The following is a 6,343-nucleotide window of genomic DNA, read 5'->3' on the forward strand; positions in this document are numbered from 1 at the left end:
TTTTTGGTGCTTCTCCTATTGGCGGAAGAACATGGAAAAATTAAAATTTGAATTGACCATAACTCCGTCCCTGGTTATCGTATCGAGCTTAAACTTATACCAAAGTACTAGGTACGTTATTTAAGACTTTTGATGTGCTGTATCACAAGGGGGGGGGGTTCTCAATTAAGATTTTAAAGTTGGGCCCCCTAGGACCGATCCTGGCTTCGAACAAAATTTGGCGACTACTTCCAAAAATGTTATTTGAAAAGATAAAACAGTACCCTAAATTTCAGCTTCTCATCTTTAGCCGTTCAAAAAATATTCAGGGGTCCCCGGATTTTATAAACACTCTGTATTGACTTTACATATGTGTCCATATCTTGTGCAACTGTTCTCTTTTATCAAAATTATTCGAGAGAATGGAAAAGAAGAAGGAGGAGAAGAAAAGTGGCAATAAAATTACTAGGTACCTATGTACGTCTACATAGGTATATGTTTTGTTAAAGTGAATTTCATTTTCTTCCAACTTCAGAGTAACACGAGCGATTTTTATCACCAAGTAATTATTTTCTTACTTTAAGTAGAAAATAATAACAATGTAAAATTAAAATCTTGATGACCCTAGTCCTGGTTTGGATGAACATAACAACACAGGATGATTTCTTCTAAACCCTGGAGAGTAGTTACTAGTTACCAATAGAGGATGGAATATGTAGTAGGATACTGATGTAGAGTAACCTCTTCTGCAGCTCCTTTTCGATGACTCAAATTAGTTAGTGTTTTATTCATTTAAATTGGCAACTCAAAACAAAATGTCCCATTATGATGGTTAGAAAAGAAACTACAATTTTGTCAAGTTTAGTCCCATATAATGTTCTAGTCCTGAAGATGACACATGTAAATAATCTTGAAAATGTATAGCATCTCTATGTCTCCAGTAAATCAGTAATTACACTCGATGCGTTATCGCGGAATATTTATTAATTTAATTATATTAATAAAGACTTTATATTTATAAGTACTTTATATCATGAATACTTGAATACTCTAAGTTTATAAATATGAAAAACACGTTGATTACCTGCTAATGATTGCTGTAATTCAAACAGGGCATAAGATCATGGTAATTGCTTAATGATAGGATGGTACATAATTATTAGGTAACACAACAAACCAACCTGTGTACCTTTCTGTCAAACAACTTTTCCCCTGATCTTCTGAATGGAAAACCTGACAGGTTTCAAAGTACCAAGGCATTATAGTTTTTTTCTAGAAAATATCGCAAATGGACATATGAATGAAACAAAAGTTGCTATACAAAATGACAAGTGTAGATTGTACAATGTACATTATAGTTTAAATCTTTTTCGTGTCGTCAATAAATTACAATAATTTACAATATTGGATGTTGCATAGGAGTGGCCCTTGGGGAAACACAATGATAATGACTTGACTGTGACTTCTAAGGATGTTGCTCCAAAAATGTATTGGCAGGTTGGCACTCGCGGATTTTCAATACCAATAGCTGGTGACTGGTGAGCAATGAGAATTTTTCGCTCATGCTTTTGGACACCTTTGAAAATTTCCCAACTAGCTAGGCTGTCGGCTGGTTAGAGTTAGCTGTTCTTCTCCCAATTTACAGTCCCATAATCAGACTCTTCTCTGCTCCCAGTGTAACATCCTTTAGTTTAGGTAGAAATTACATAATATTATGTAAGTACATGTAAAAGTCCACTTTGCGGGTTAGGTGGCCAACAGCCCTAAAGAATGGGTTCGGCTTGTACTGTTTTATGGGAGTTTAACGTCACTATATAACTGCAAAGGTTTTTAAAGACAAGAGTTTTACCCATCATTCGGCGACAAGCTACCTGCTTACTCACATTTACCGTCGTACCGAGAATGAGATATCCCGAGAAAAGCTAGCAGCACGCGACTGCCTGTATTTCCCAGAATCTAGAGTCAGTCATCACTCATGGGCCCCAGATGGTCACTCATCCAGATACTAACCACGCGCTTCTTGTGATTTGTTATTCCAGAGTGATGCATTCCATAGCGTTGTCAATATACGGAGATGATGAACATGGCCGTATGATACGTCGTACTCTAATGCGCTATATCAACCTTACACTAACCCTAGTCCTGAGATCTATATCCTCCGCTGTCAAGAGGAGATTCCCTACCATGGATCATCTGGTAGAAGCTGGTGAGTACTGGTCGTGTAGAAGGTCTTGGGTTCGATTTCCGCAAGACGATAGTTTGAAGTTGAAAGGGACTGTGATTTTGTTGTTTGTCGGCTCTGTCTAGTACAGCCCCTTTTTGGCTAAAGCAGTTATGTAAAAATCCACATCGCAAAGGCGTTTTGTCATGATCTTTTTCCCGCGTTACTAGAAATTACAAGTTTATACTGCGAAAGCATTGAGCAATACAGTCAGACTTCTCAGAAACAATCAAATGTAAATTTCGTTTGTTCGAGGAAGCACCTTGACAGGTCGTAAAGTTTTATGTGTTCATCAGAAGTGTTACAAGAATCGCCCCGCCCGTATTGTGGAGTACATCATAAATTATCGATATGAGAGGTAAGCGTCCGAGTTTTATCTGATAACTATACATAAGTGTCGGGGAGTTGTTATCAATATGTTATGACCAGATCGTAAAAATATCAATTATCAATTAGTTCAATTGCTAAGTGTTGATCCGCGGGCTGCCAACAAATTTTTGCCGGAGTTGAAAATATGTGTGAAATTTATTCATCATATACATAAGGTATATGTGTTCAGAGAAAGGAGGCTTTACTGCCTGTTTGTATTCGACGGAATGTTGAATGTAATATTATCAATGAGTCAAAAGAGATCCCTCTTAAATTAACTCAAGGGGGAGACATTTTCCTTCGCCAAATTGCCTGTGATCTTTTTTCCACCACATAAGCTTCTTGCTTGTCAAGCAGCATGCTTGAACCTGTGTGGCGGACATTAAAGTGTTTGTTAACCTCTGAGTATGTTCGGATACTGCTGGGACATAGTTCTACAGTCTGCAGAGGTTTTCAGCATTCGTTCTGGATAACAATTCTACTTATTCTACCCAATCTCCAGCCTCAGTCTTTACACAAACATCATGTGCTGAACAAATAAACCTTTATTTGCATATTTACAATAATTCACAAATTACGAAAATAAAATTTCATCCCAGTTGAGGTTTTTAAACATGTGCAATTCTTTGTTAGTTGCGGCTAGAATAATATTGTGCAAATATATGAACAATATTTTGCATGGCTTGATCATATTCAGGATATTGAGAGGCTGTGTTGCTAATGTTCTAGAACTGTTTTCACTCACGGAAAAGATAACAGGAGCCTCTGCTAATTGCTTAACGAACGCGCTTTTCACTCGTCATTATAATGACTAACATTTCTAACGTCTGTTGTAGCTGCCTTGTATAAGCGATCCGACCAACAATTGACAGCTAATGAAAAATTAGCAAAAATCAGAAAATGAAAACAGTAGCAAGCGTGTCTTGGCGATTTCCGGATAGATATTTACAAGTGGAATACATATTGGGTATTTTATGTGTAGAAAATTAGAAATAGGTACATCCTAACTCGGGATGGTAAATTGCGGATTGTTCAACAATATACGTGGACTTGTATACCATGTCCCTCAATGCTGTGACGCTCCTAATATTGCTGTGTCTCCCCAAAAATTGTTAAGAGGCTGTCAGCTTCACCACAAATAATTCACAACTTGGATTCTTTGTTCCAGGCTTCATCACTCAGGATGAGTTGCAAATGTTTACCTTAATGCTGTGTCTCCCCAAAAATTGTTAAGAGGCTGTCAGCTTCACCACAAATAATTCACAACTTGGATTCTTTGTTCCAGGCTTCATCACTCAGGATGAGTTGCAAATGTTTACCTTAATGCTGTGTCTCCCCAAAAATTGTTAAGAGGCTGTCAGCTTCACCACAAATAATTCACAACTTGGATTCTTTGTTCCAGGCTTCATCACTCAGGATGAGTTGCAAATGTTTACCTTAATGCTGTGTCTCCCCAAAAATTGTTAAGAGGCTGTCAGCTTCACCACAAATAATTCACAACTTGGATTCTTTGTTCCAGGCTTCATCACTCAGGATGAGTTGCAAATGTTTACCTTAATGCTGTGTCTCCCCAAAAATTGTTAAGAGGCTGTCAGCTTCACCACAAATAATTCACAACTTGGATTCTTTGTTCCAGGCTTCATCACTCAGGATGAGTTGCAAATGTTTACCTTAATGCTGTGTCTCCCCAAAAATTGTTAAGAGGCTGTCAGCTTCACCACAAATAATTCACAACTTGGATTCTTTGTTCCAGGCTTCATCACTCAGGATGAGTTGCAAATGTTTATATCGGTTCCAAACTCCGAGTTCAACACCTATTGGATTCCTTGTACTTGGTTCATATCTCTGCTCAAGAGAAGTAACATGGAGAAGAGAGTGATAGACTCCCAGGGCCTCAAACTCATCATGGAGGTAAGAATACATATCTGCTGTCCCATACAGTTAACCTCCAGAGACAGAGCCGTATTTGGGGGCGAGGGGGCCCGCCCGCTCGAGCTTCATCTTTCTCCTTTACCATAAGCCAGACTCCAAAAATTTGGAGCATCCGCCCCTCCCCCCCCTCGGTAAAATCCTGGATACGGCCCTGGTTCGGATAACGTTCCCTCCGGGCGGGAATCGAACCCGCGACCTAGCGCTAACAAGGCAGACGCGCTAACTTCCAAAGCTACGTAACTAGTTTTTTATCTGCTAATTTCCTTACCTCTTTGAAAATTTTGGCAAAAACTATCTAGGCGCACGGTAGTGTGCCAGGCCAAGTTCCGGCCTCAGCACGCCAGTGTGTATATTACACGAAACATTTCGAGCCATTTTTACCCCTATCATAACTCCGTTAATTACGCACGTATTGTTACAAGTTGAAATTGAGAGAAGCTTGAATGAATTGAGATTCAGCATTTTCAAACAGACACGAAAAACTGGGAATGCAGACTTGGCCTTAATTTTCTGGGCTGCATCCAACCTGCGGTCAGGGAGCACAGGTACAAAAAGGTTGCATCCGAATTGCGGTCATTCGATCACCCTCACACATCCAAATTGCGGTCATTCGATTTCCCCTACACATCCAAACTGCGGTCAAGTTCAGAATCTAACAATTCAGTGGAAAAACCTACGCATTTTGTAAAATTTTACGTATTTTTTACGCGCTGTTCTGCACCTCCGGATGTATCAGAGACTGGCAATGCCTGTAGGAGAAGATATTTTGAGGCGTTTAACATTATTTTAACATGGGATCGAAATATTCTCTTCTACAAGCATTGCCCGTCCCTGAGAAGGTTTCAACTGGCCGTCTCAGAAACGGATAATGCCAATACGGAAAACAGCAAGGATAGTTTAGTGTTAAAGGAGATTTTTTTTATAATAATAATAATATTGACGGGTTACTCCCATTGTACAATATAAATAATTGAAAATACACTAAAAAAAATCGCAAGAAATTAATACATGAAAATCAATCAATCAAGATGTTACCGATGTCACCGATATGAAGGAACTAAATCTCCCCCCATGGTGTGTGTGTGTTCAGGTATTACATTGGTGTCATCATCTGAGGATATTGCATGGACTGTTCTGTCCCGTTCAGTACTACACACCTCCCCGCCATCATGTCAAATGCTCATCCGCCTAACCAAACCACCTAACCCTTCATCCATACCATTCAGATAAGCTTACTAACCAGAGGGTTATAACTTTATACTTTCTTTATTCTATTCCACATACATAGAATGGCTTTTTTAGATGAATGGGGTTATTTTCTAAAGTTACCTATATGTACTATTTATTTTTGTTTTATTGTTTATAACCTTATAATACCTTGGTAATTATTTTTAATTTGCACGTATGTGTTGTGTATGAATTTTATTTTTATTCAACTAACATTTACCCAAGTATTTATATGTTTTCTTTATTTATACCGACAATAACGTCATATTCCTTTGAGTGGTCATACTTTATGTTTAAATTTAAAAGATTAACCTTTTGCAAGCTTCATAATCTAACCTGCAAGTCATATTTTACCTATTGAAGTTAAATAAACTAACCTACCTAATTGTTTTTATTGTTGAAAAATCTAACGCTTGTTTCATTTCTCCTCGAGGTTTTTGAGTTAAAAGTTCGAACACTCAGTGGTTGTTTAAAATCAGTGTTTTGTGTGGGTTAAAACTGTAAGATAAAACACTTATAGAATAGAACTTATTTCACTCCTGATTTTTTTTTTTTTTTTTTTTTTTTTTTTTGTAAAGTTAGGGCTTTCTCCCCGGGTTGCCCAATTGACCTTTT

The 6,343-nt window shown here is 38.0% G+C and overlaps 1 protein-coding gene across 1 annotated transcript in view; it reads left to right on the forward strand.

Moving 5' to 3' along the window:
- Positions 1-6,343, forward strand: part of LOC103514503 (bestrophin-2-like) — a 58,542-nt gene that overhangs the window by 40,787 nt on the left and 11,412 nt on the right. The gene's annotated exons all lie outside the window — the stretch shown is intronic.

This window comes from Diaphorina citri, unplaced genomic scaffold (genome assembly GCF_000475195.1).
Source record: "Diaphorina citri unplaced genomic scaffold, Diaci psyllid genome assembly version 1.1 scaffold1157, whole genome shotgun sequence".
NCBI classification, from domain to species: Eukaryota; Metazoa; Arthropoda; class Insecta; order Hemiptera; family Psyllidae; genus Diaphorina; species Diaphorina citri.